Source organism: Mesoplodon mirus (assembly GCF_964341445.2).
Source record: "Mesoplodon mirus genome assembly, chromosome: 2".
Classification (NCBI taxonomy): Eukaryota; Metazoa; Chordata; class Mammalia; order Artiodactyla; family Ziphiidae; genus Mesoplodon; species Mesoplodon mirus.
The window spans coordinates 39,028,667-39,040,722 of NC_138977.1; the positions used below are offsets into that span (position 1 = coordinate 39,028,667).

Genomic DNA, 12,056 nt, shown 5'->3' on the forward strand with positions numbered 1-12,056 from the left:
AGAAACAAAGATTTATGCTTTCCCCAGATAAAAACTATAAAGCCAGAAAGCAAGCAAAATGGCAAAAGATATTTACCACAAATAACAAAAGTTTGATGTTTATAATATGTAAAAATTATTTAATAAGAAAAACATAGGCTCCTGCAAAAAAGTAAGCAAAGTTCATGAACTGAATTCGTAGAAAAAAGATAAATAGTTAATAAATATTTCAAAGCCTTTTTACTAGTAATCAAAGAAACGTGAATCAGACAAAGAGTGGCCTATTTGCGTGATCAAATCAGCAACATGTTTGTTTAATGATAAAGTTCAAAACAGAAATAACACAGGTACTCTCATACTCAATTTGTACAAGTGTGGAACTAGGAGCAATTTTGTCAAAATCTGTTTGGCATGAAGAAACTAAAAATAGTTTTGCTGATGAGTCAATAATTCCAATTCTAGGAATCTGTCATAAGAAAATAATCAGAAACGCAGGCAAGAGTGTTCACTGTAGCATTTTCATTATAATAGATCCAGACAGGGATTTCCCTGGTGGCACAGTCATTAAGAATCCACCTGCCAATGCAGGGAACATGGGTTCGAGCCCTGGTCCGGGAAGATCCCCCATGCCGTGGAGCAACTAAGCCCGAGCACCACAACTACTGAGCCTGTGCTCTAGAGCCCGCGAGCCACAACTACTGAAGCCCGCACGCCTAGAGATCGTGCTCCACAACAAGAGAAACCAACGCACTGAGAAGCCCTAGCTCACCGCAACTAGAGAAAGCCCGCACGCAGCAACGAAGACCCAATGCAGCCAAAAATTAATTAATTAATTAATTTAAAAAAATAGATCCAGACAATGAGATATAGTATATCCATTAATAAAAACTATAATGTTAAGTGAAAAAAAGTCAGGATCTAAAACTATGGTTTACTCTTAACTCTATGAAATATATATATAGTAAAAATGTCCAGAAGGAAACATTAAGTGGTTATCTCTGGGCAATAGGACTAGGTTTTCCTCTTTATACTGTTATTGTATTTTCCATAAAGAAAATAATTCAAAGATTTTTAAAAATAGCATAAGTTTGATAGATTGAAAAATGACTACTGCCACCCAGTTCTACCCACTGAATAAAAATAATAGATGAGAAGATCTTCAAAATAAAAAGTAGCTATATACACAGTGACATGGCTATCCATTTGTCCCTATGGGGCGTATCACAAATGAACTTACTTCTTACATACATTAATTAGAAAAGTCAAGACTTAAGACGTTAAGTTCCCTGAAAGAAGATCCCCTTTGATTTTCTCATTTTTCAGTTTACTAGGAAATCAATGAGGAAAGTGGAGACAGCTATGTTATCTACCCTCTGGAGAACTTGGATGTGCATCTGTAGAAGGAGCTGTAATATACCCATTTTTTGAAGGAATGGCAGTAATGCACTGGAGTAGAAAGTGAAGAGGATCTGGAATCCAAAGTCAAGTTCTGTTAGGTCAACCACCAGCTTGCTCTATGACCAGGGGTAACCAATAAGTCACCTCACTTGGTGTCCTCCTTTATAAAATGGGGGGCAGTGGGCTGGGAAAGTCCTTACAAAGGCTAAAGTTTTCTGATTTTACTTTTGAGGGTTTTGGTGGGTTTTGTTTGGTTTTGCCCACATGCAAAGCTAATACCTAACCACCTTAAGAATGAGAGCACTAAAGTAAGTTCTTGAATGATCATTAGATTCTCTTTTTCAGTAGCGTACTCCAAGTGGTTTAATCTTTCCTCATCTCTGCAAAGAGTTTAATCAGTATTAGAAAATGAACCAAATAGTTTTGCTACTGAATTACCCTCTTGCTCTGTAGGTACTGCAGTACCACTGAGGGCAGGTTACTCAATCCGAGCACTGGCCAATATTTAGCAGTGCAAGAGTTTCATTATTTAGCAATGTATAGACATTTTTTATTAAGTCTAGAAGGGAAGAGATGAACAGTTACTTGGGAAATCGCTGAATGAAATACACTGGAGACAGGAGACTGCCCTTCTAAAAAGTAACCTTTTTCAGAAGGACCAGAGATAAAAATACAAGTTCAAGTTGCCTCATATTATTTAACTGAGCCAGGACAGAAGAGATCTGTAAACAGAAGCCTATCCCTCAGCCACTACACATTTGATGTGCAATGTTTTCTCTGCCCTCTAACCTACTTTATTGTGTGTAACTCAAAAAAAATATAACTCAATTTTATACTTTCCTTAAGCCTCTTTCGAAAGTATGTGGGTAACTGCAACGCATCTAACTGACAAAGGATTCATTTCCAGAATATATTAACATACAAAAAATTAATAAGAAAATGTCAAAGAACTCAGTTAAAAAAATGCTTAAGTTGCGCTTCCCTGGTGGTGCAGTGGTTGAGAGTCCGCCTGCCGATGCAGGGGACACGGGTTCGTGCCCCGGTCCGGGAAGATCCCACATGCCACGGAGCGGCTGGCTCCGTGAGCCATGGCTGCTGAGCCTGCACGTCCGGAGCCTGTGCTCCGCAATGGGAGAGGCCACAACAATGAGAGGCCCGCGTACCGCAAAAAAAAAAAAAAAAAAAAAAAAAAAAAGCTTAAGTATATGGCAAGGAATTCATAAAAAGAGTAAGCCTTAATGACTTACTTACTTTTAAATAAACATTTAAAACGATGTTCAGCTTCCCTATAATCAGAGAAATGCAAAAACCACAATGAGATACTATTTCATACCCATGAAGACCGATAGAAATTTTTAATTGAATACTATCAAGTGTTGGTAAAGACCTGGGACAATGGAATGTAATTAGCACAACCACACTAGAAAACAATTTGGCACTGTCTAGTAAATTTAAAGATATTCACAGCCCAAGACCCAGCAACTCTACTTCCAGGTACACCACAGGAAGATCTGCATTTAATAATTGCAAATATACAGAAAAACTGCAGTGATGGTTCACTTTACCCAGATCCACGAACCGCCAACGTTTTGTCACATTTGCTTTACTGTCATATCTCTGTATGTATAAAACAATAATATTTTCTGAACCACTTGAGAATAAATTGCAGACATTATGCCCCTTACCCCCAAATATTTCAGCATAGATTTACTTAGGACATGGAGCTTCACTTATTTAACCACAGTACTTTTTTTTTTTTTTTTTTGGCCTTGCCGCGGGGCTTGCGGGATCTTGATTCCCCAACCAGAGATTGAACCAGGGCCACAGCAGTGAAAGCACCAAGTCCTAACTGCTGGACCACCAGGGAACTCCCATAACCACTGTACAGTTATCAAAATGAGGAAAGCTGACATTACTGCAACACTAGTATCTACAGACCTTATTCAAATTCTGACAATGGTACCAATATCTTTCATAGCCTTTTTTTCCTGGTCCAGGATTCAACCCAGGATTGTACAATACCTTTACATGTCGTCTCTGTAGTCTCCTATTATATGAAAAGTTTCCTCAGCCTTTCTCTGTGTTTCAAGATACTGACATTTCTGAAGAGCACACGCCATTTATTTTGTAGAATGTCTCAATCTGGGTTAATGTGATGTCTCTTCATGCTTAGATGCAGGTTGTACACTTTGGGCAGGAATACTATGTAAATGATGCTGTATCCTTCTCAGTGCATCACATGGGGAGGCACTGATGTCAGTTTGTCCCAGGATTTGTGATGTTTAATTCTGACCACTTGGTTTAAGGTAGTCAGTGCTTACAGGGTTCCTGTACTGTGAAGTTACTATTTTTCTCTTTTTGATTAATAAGTAGATAATTATTACCTATAAGTATCTATAAAAGGGAGATGCTTTGAAACTATGGAAATATCCTGCTCCTCACACTTTCACCCCAAATAAATTGGTACTATGTGTCTTTTAAAACAGTATTTTCTCTCTCCTTCATTCCTTCCACATTTATTATTTGGTATTCCACTTTAAAGAAGAGCTTTTTCCTTACATTCTAGAGAGTTTCTTATAAGATTGTGCACAAACAGGCATATATAAGAACATCTTGCCACATTGTTTATAATAGCAAAATAGTGGAATCAATACAAAGGTTCATTCAATAGGTGGATATACAGTAATATATACAAATATCGGGACTTCCCTGGAGGTCCAGTGGTTAAGACTCTGTGCTTCCACTGCAGGGAGCACGGGTTTGATCCCTGGTCGGGGAACTAAGATCCCACATGCCACCCACATGGCGTGGCCAAGAAAACTTTAATTTAATTTAATTTTAAAAATATATATACAAATATCAAATCATTATGTTGTATACCTGAAACTAATATAATGTTATACGTCAATTATACATAAATAAATGGCAGCTCATATTTTTTAAAATGGATATATGAAGTATATACTACACAGCAGTTAAAAGAAATTAACTAAAATTTACCAAATTAGATAATTCGTAAATATCAGAAGGAACACACAATTCATGGGCCTCCCTGGTGGCGCAGTGGTTGAGAGTCCGCCTGCCGATGCAGGGGATATGGGTTCGTGCCCCGGTCTGGGAGGATCCCATATGCCGCGGAGCGGCTGGGCCCGTGAGCCATGGCCGCTGGGCCTGCGCATCCGGAGCCTGTGCTCCGCAACGGGAGAGGCCACAACAGTGAGAGGCCCGCATACCGCAAAAAGAAAAAAAAGAAAAAAATATATATATATATCAGAAGGAACACACAATTCAGAGTAATATGTGAAAGGTGATATTTTTTATAGAGTTTGAATAATGCAAAACAATAAATACTATGTATTGTTTAAGAATACATACATGTATAGGGGAAGTATGAAAATATGCATAAAAATAATAAACATCAAAATCAGAGTAGTAGTTTCAGGTTTGGCAGGGCAATGGAATCAGGGAGGGATAAACAGGAGAATTTGCTTTGTAAAGTTTTATTTATTAAATTAGGTGGTGGCTACACATGTGCTATAACCAAGAAAAAAAAAAAAAGTTACATGGAACTGACAATTGTTCCCAAGATGAAGCTCTATATTGTAAGAGAGCAGGTACTAGCTTAAGAGCTCTTTAATAAGGCACACAAAATCTGAAATTAGGTATTATAAAATTAGATGTCAAAAGAAGCACTACTGAATTTATAATGTTACTTCCTTCCTGAATATTGACTACTGGAGGGTCAGAAATACTGACTGAATTCACCCTAAGTATGAACTTCTAACAGGAAAAAATATCCAATTCACTCCACGTATAGGGGATACTCACTATGTATCAGGCATCAAAATACACCTTAGAAAAAGGAAATATTTCTTTTGACACCAAAAAATGTTCATAAGTAGACCAAAAGTCTTCAAAATATAGACATAAATACATATCAGATTTAACTAGCATGGACAGTTTCTATACTGGTTTTATTGTCATTAAGGAAACCTCGTTATTATTAATAAATTAATCCTGATCCTTCAGAGCAACCCACAGTTCTTAAATTGGTAAAACCCTGATTCTAGAAAATATTTCCTTTTGTTTCGCAAGTTAACCGCAAAAAGGGAAAGCCATAAACATTTGAACTTTGTCCTTACACCAGTGCTTTGGCCAACACGACAAGGTTCATGCTTGGATGAAAATAAAATTAGAACAATTATATCTAATGCAAGAGATGAATTGCACAAGCTGCCTAGGCCACCTGCCTTGAGCAAGTCACTGGTACATAAATAATACCAGCTATGAAAGGCCTGTTAAAAGAAATGGAGGCTGAAGTTAAAACCATCTCAAATATAATTAACTCTAAATTAGCTGAGTGAACTCTTGGAATAACTGCCCATTTATAAATCACGCTAGTTTTTCCATCTTCCAGCTGTAAAGTATGCTTTCTAGGTCAGCAATTACAGAAAATCAGGGTCCACCACAGACCAAAGGTGGATACAGCAGGCTTATGTATAGAAGTTGACCCTTAACCTACCAATAGGCCATATTCCAAAAGTCAGAAGCTCAGAGTTTAAAACACACTCTCTCATGGAAACTTTGAATTAATCTGTTTGAGCTAGAGTCCTATCCAATCATAAGCCTAATTAACCCAAAATATACGTGATCATATAGTAGCAGTACCATGAAATAGAAATCTCCTTTAGCACTGTTTCCACAGGAAATTTAAAAATTAAATCTGGCTTGGAATCAACAAAAACAAAACAAAAAACTTCCTCATCTTGTAGTGACTTAGAGGGGGCGTTAGGGGCACTTTCTGGGACACTGTTAATGTTCTATTTCTTGATCTAGATGAGAGGTCCATGAGTACATTTACTTTGGGAAATCCATCAAGTTGTACATTTATAATTTTACATTCTTGTCTATGTATATTATGCTTCAATTTTGTAAAAATTGTACTTGAGATCTGCTGTACAGTATGGCCTACAGTTAACAATACTGTATCGTCCACTTAAAATTTTGTTGAGAGGGTAGATCTTATGTGAAGTGTTTCTACCACAATTTAAAAAAAAAAAAGAATTGAAGGAGACAATATCTGTTAATCCCCTATTTCCATGATTTACGTATTATAGGATTAAATAAATACTAAATAGTATTAAATAAATACGTCCCTTAAAAAAAAAAAAAGTTTACTCTATATCACCCTACCCAATTATTAAGCAATTGGGCAGGAAGGAGTTTACCTGTCCCAGCTCCAACTAGTGGTGGCAAGGTCCTTTTTCTGCTATGAGAATCTCCTCTGAGGGTCTCCGGTTCTTGGCAAGAAAGCCAGGCCTACATTCTTCCCTCCCATGCCCCAATATCCTTCCTGATCCATAAATGTCATTGGCCTGATTAAAGAGACCAGGGTAAAGTAGCTGTAAAGATTAATTGTATGCGGGCTTCCCTGGTGGCGCAGTGGTTGACAGTCCTCCTGCTAATGCAGGGGACATGGGTTCGAGCCCTGGTCCAAGAAGATCCCACATGTCGCAGAGTAACTAAGCCTGTGCACCACAACTACTGACCCTGTGCTCTAGAGCCCGCAAGCCACAACTACTGAGCCCGTGTGCCACATCTACTGAAGCCCGTGCACCTAGAGCCCGTGCTCTGCAACAAGAGAAGCCACCGCAATGAGAAGCCCATGCGCCGCAACTAGAGAAAGCTGGCGCGCAGCAACGAAGACTAAACGCAGCCAAAAATAAGTAAGTAAATTTATTTTTTTAAAAAAGATTAACTGTATGCGGTTGGGGCTGGGGAGTGGGATGGATCAGAGCAGCTGGGATTAAAGGGCGAAAATATTCAGTGCCAGCCTCCGGAGAGATAAGACCCATGTTCAATCCCTTAGGCACAGTTCAAGGTCCTGATACAATTCTAACAAGCCAGAGCGAAGGACAGATCCCTGAACAGACCACTGAGCTCTGTCCTCATTCTTCTCCAGTTCATTAATCATCACAGATATTAACACACTAATGAGCGCATCAACTACGCAGTCCCCCAACTGCACAGGTTTCCAGTCCACTTTTTGCCACCTTTTTTCAAAATAATTTACTATCGCAAGGCTAAGCTTGAGATATACCACGTGCAAAAAATTCCCTGGGCCGTTAGTCAAGTTACAATTTCCAGCACATAAATTAGGCGATTTGACTATGCTTATTTCACAGTGAATACTTTGTGTTCCTGACTATCACTGCTCTCCTTCCTAAGTACTTTTTAAAAATCCAGTTTACTGTTATTAACTTAGTTAATTAACTTAGTTAAGTGTAATAATGGTATCCAGATTATGTTTTTAAAAAGTCAGATTTTTGAGATGCATACTAAGGTACTTAGAAGTAAAATGACATAATATCTAGTTTTAAAATACTCCCATAAAAGGACATTCATTAAGGTGAGAGTACAGGGGATGGGGGTATGGGATGAATTGGGAGATTGGGGTTGACATATAACACTATTGATACTATGTATAAAATGAGAACCTACTGTACAGCACAGGGAACTCTACTCAGTGCTCTCTGGATACCTAAATGGGAAGGAAATCCAAAAAAGAGGGGATACATGTATATGTATAGCTGATTCACTTTGCTGTACAGTAGAAACTAACACAACATTGTAAAGCAACTATACTCCAATAAAAATTTTTAAAATGAGTCACTACAATTATACATTAAAATACATGACAGCACCAAAAAAAAGTGAGAGTACGGTGTTTCTGATTGCTTATCTGTGTTCTCTGATTTTCGACATTGTTCACATACTACATCTGTAATTAAACTTTTAATTAAATAAAATACTTCCACAAAGGAAAAACTGAAAAAAAGGATAGATAAAGCAAATTCTTGTTGAATTTGGGTGATGGCTATAAGGGAATTAACTGTACTATTCTCTTTACTTTTTAAAACTGAATACTGTATTTTTTTTAATCTGTTTAAGAAACTCATGTGAAATGTCAGTTTAGCTGGGAATCAATTTCCTCATCTAAATCTCATTCATTCGTTCATTCAGTCATTACAGAGAGAGTGCCAGGCCAGGCGCTAAAATATTCAATACACAGATGGGAGAGGGAAAAAAAGGAGCTGAACTAACTCAGTAATTCTCAAGCATGGCTGCACATTAGAATATCTTTGGAATCTATAAAAGTAAAGACATCAGGGTCCAACCCCAAATCAACTAAATTAAAATAATTACACTTTTTAAAATATATAGGAATGGGGGAAAAACTATAAGGAAAGATATCAAAATATTAGGTCTTTTCTGAGTAATAGGATTTCATGTGGGTAACTTTTTTTTTTTGTTTTTTGCGGTATGCGGGCCTCTCACTGTTGTGGCTTCTCCCATTGCGGAGCACAGGCTCCGGACGCGCAAGCTCAGCGGCCATGGCTCACACGCCCAGCCGCTCCGCAGCATGTGGGATCTTCCAGGACCGGGGCACGAACCCGTGTCCCCTGCATCGGCAGGCGGACTCTCAACCACTGCGCCACGAGGGAAGCCCAATGTGGGTAACTTTTAATTTTCTTATACATCTGCAATGTCTAATTTTTCAGTAAAGTATATGTATTATTTTACATAATGAGAGAAAAGTACTAAAAATGTTATTTTTTTTTCAGTACGCGGGCCTCTCACTGTTGTGGCCTCTCCCGTTGCGGAGCACAGGCTCCAGACGCGCAGGCTCAGCAGCCATGGCTCACGGGCCTAGCCACTCTGTGGCATGTGGGATCTTCCCAGACCGGGGCATGAACCCATGTCCCCTGCATTGGCAGGCGGACTCTCAACCACTGCGCCACCAGGGAAGCCCTAAAAATGCTATTTTTAAAAACCAAAATGAGATATGTACTACTACTTACCCACCACAATGGCTATAATTAAAAGGGCCAAAACTACCAAGCACTGAAGAGGCTATGGAATGCAGACACAGCTCTGAGAGTGTACAACCATTTTGGAATACCATTTAGCAGTTTCCAACAGTTAAACACACTTGTTTACCCTATGACCTGGCAATTCCGCTTCAAGGTATGTACCCAAGAAAAACAAGTAAACAGGTTCACAACAATGGCCACAGCAGCTTTATTCCTAACAGCTAAAAACTGTAAAATAACCCAAATGTCAATCAACACAATAATGGGTAAACAAATTTTTATGTATTTGTATAAAGAAATACTCCACAGCAATTAAAAAAAAAATCCACTGATTCATGTAACATGGAGAAATCTCATAAACATTATGCTGCTTGTAAAAAACACAAAAGAGCCCCTTCTATATTTCATTTATGTAAATTTCAAAAAATAGGAAAAACTAATTGATAATGACAGAAATCAAAAGAGAGGTTACAATGAGGACTGAGGGTTGAGTCACGCCTACTAGGCAAGGCCTGAGAGAACTTTGAGATCATGAATATGTTCTTCAGCTGAATCTGGGTGGTAGTCACATTAGTTTACAAGTATGTAAAAATTCACCTTGTTGAACAGTTGATATTTGTGCAGTTTAATGTATGTTAATTATGCCTCAATTTTGGGGGGGAATCAGAAAACTGTTACAGGGACTTCCCTGGTGGTCCAGTGGGTAAGACTGCAGGCTCCCAATGCAGGGGACCCAGGTTCAATCCCTGGTCAGGGAACTAGATCCCACATGTTGCAACTAAGAGTCTGCATGCCGCAACGAAGATCCCGTGAGCCGCAATGAAGACCCGGTGCAGGCAAAATAAATAAATAAATAAATAAATAAATAAATATTTTTTAAAAAGAAAACTGTTACATTTAAGAGTCTTCAGAACTTTTAGCTATAATCCCAATTAGAGGCTCTAGCCAATCATACCTACCCTCCCCACGAATAATTTTTGTCTTCCTTCCTAAACTAAAAAGACAACTGACATTTATTGAATGCTTCCTGATGCCAGACTGTGTGCTAAACCCTGGACATGTACACTCATGTAATCCCCATAATCCTATGAGGTATTTTCTGTTATCCCCATTTTACAGACTAGGAAACTAAGGCTCAGAATGATTGGGTAACTTACCTGGAGCCATGGGGAGAGAAAGGAATAGAACCAGGATTTGAAACCAAGTCTGTGACTCCAAAACCAAATGTTCTCTCATATCTTAAACCTTCAAATTCCATGTCACTCTGTCCAACAGTTGCTCTTTGACAAACCTCAAAGATGTAAGACCTTTCCCATCAACTCCACATCAGCCCCAGTTCTTCCTTGCTAAAGAGAAGCCCTGAGTAGCACTTCTACTGAGTATCTGTCCTACCTTTGAAGGAAGAAATGGAACTTTGATATGGGAAAACCTATAAGTGGCCTCCATCTGTCATTAATTTGGACACGCACTTGTCACTGACTGACTTAGGCTTAATCATCCCTCCCAGGAAGCAGGAACTCAAGTCACTGTTTTTTTCTTTCATCTGGGGCAGGAATCTTTTACAGCCTGGAGCACATCCCATTAGGTCTTCCTACAATAAGCCCAATAAAAAACAGCCCCTGGGCAGTGGTCCATTTAATACTCCCTCAGTTTGTAGTTCAGCCAGGTTTGAGTTGCCCGAGGAGGCTGTTCTGTCCAAGTTGTGATGCAGCACACAGATGTCCTGCCGGTATCCTTCCTCTTCAAGTCCTCTCTGAGGCAGAAGCAGCTGTCCCAGGCATCTTGCAGGTTAATCAAGGTTTAGAAAGGATAATCACCCTTGATATTTTATTGTTGTCACTGTTAGGGTTTATTCTAAAGTCATTTACCTCTGTTATATCCTCATGAACCTGGACTGTCACCCAGCCAAGGTTTGTAGAAAACAGCCTCTATACAACCTGCTATATCTTCAGCCATGACTCTACATTGAGTTCAAGGTCTCTGAGCCAAAGACAGATTGACTGTAAAATTAAGAAGGTTAAGCTTCAGTCTCCTCACCTGCATGGCCCCTTCCAAGCTCCCACACCTAAATTTGTGTATTCTTTTTCTTAAAGAGAGTCTCCGAATTGTATAAGCTTCAGGCCCCTACAACCTGGATTGGTCCCCACCTCTGAATCAAAATATCATTTTGTTGCCACGAGCGACAGATCTATGTTAACCCCTCACTCTACAACCCAAAATGATTTAGAAGAAGAAATACTTAGGATGAGAGAAACATGTTATTACCAGTAAGTATTAGAAGACTGAGAGTTCACAGACACACATTAACATCTTTCTGCTTAGTTTCACCTATTATTGATAATATTTTATCTATTTGATTGTCAAATTAGCAATATACTTGTAAGAGGGGTTGCTGTTGGCTAGGTCATTTTTTGGTTGCTGTTTTAAGGTTTGAAGTTTATCTCTTCTTGGAAGTAGAGAGATTGGTAAGGATGAAAAACAAAAATATGAATACAATGCGAACTGAAGAAAAAAAAACCCTCACTACATAAAAGTTTCACAAGTTTCCCTGCTTTAGAATGAGATTTGTATGTACCATATAATAGGTCCATAAAAAGAAAAGGGGGTAAAATCAGCAGAACTATCATGACCCATGATATACATGAAATGTGCTCAAAATAAATGCTGACTTAGCATCTCCTTTGGTTCCCTAAGAGCTACTCAATCATGATTGCCTAGTTTTTAAAAAAGCTTTAGCGTTATGAAACTACTCATGCTCCCCCACCAGTAATGTTTCCCCAGTTGGCACATTTAAGAGTCACATTC

General features: G+C 38.7%; 1 protein-coding gene across 5 annotated transcripts in view; it reads right to left on the bottom strand.

Moving 5' to 3' along the window:
- Window positions 1-12,056, bottom strand: part of GPAT3 (glycerol-3-phosphate acyltransferase 3) — a 65,264-nt gene that overhangs the window by 19,887 nt on the left and 33,321 nt on the right. The window lies entirely within an intron of this gene.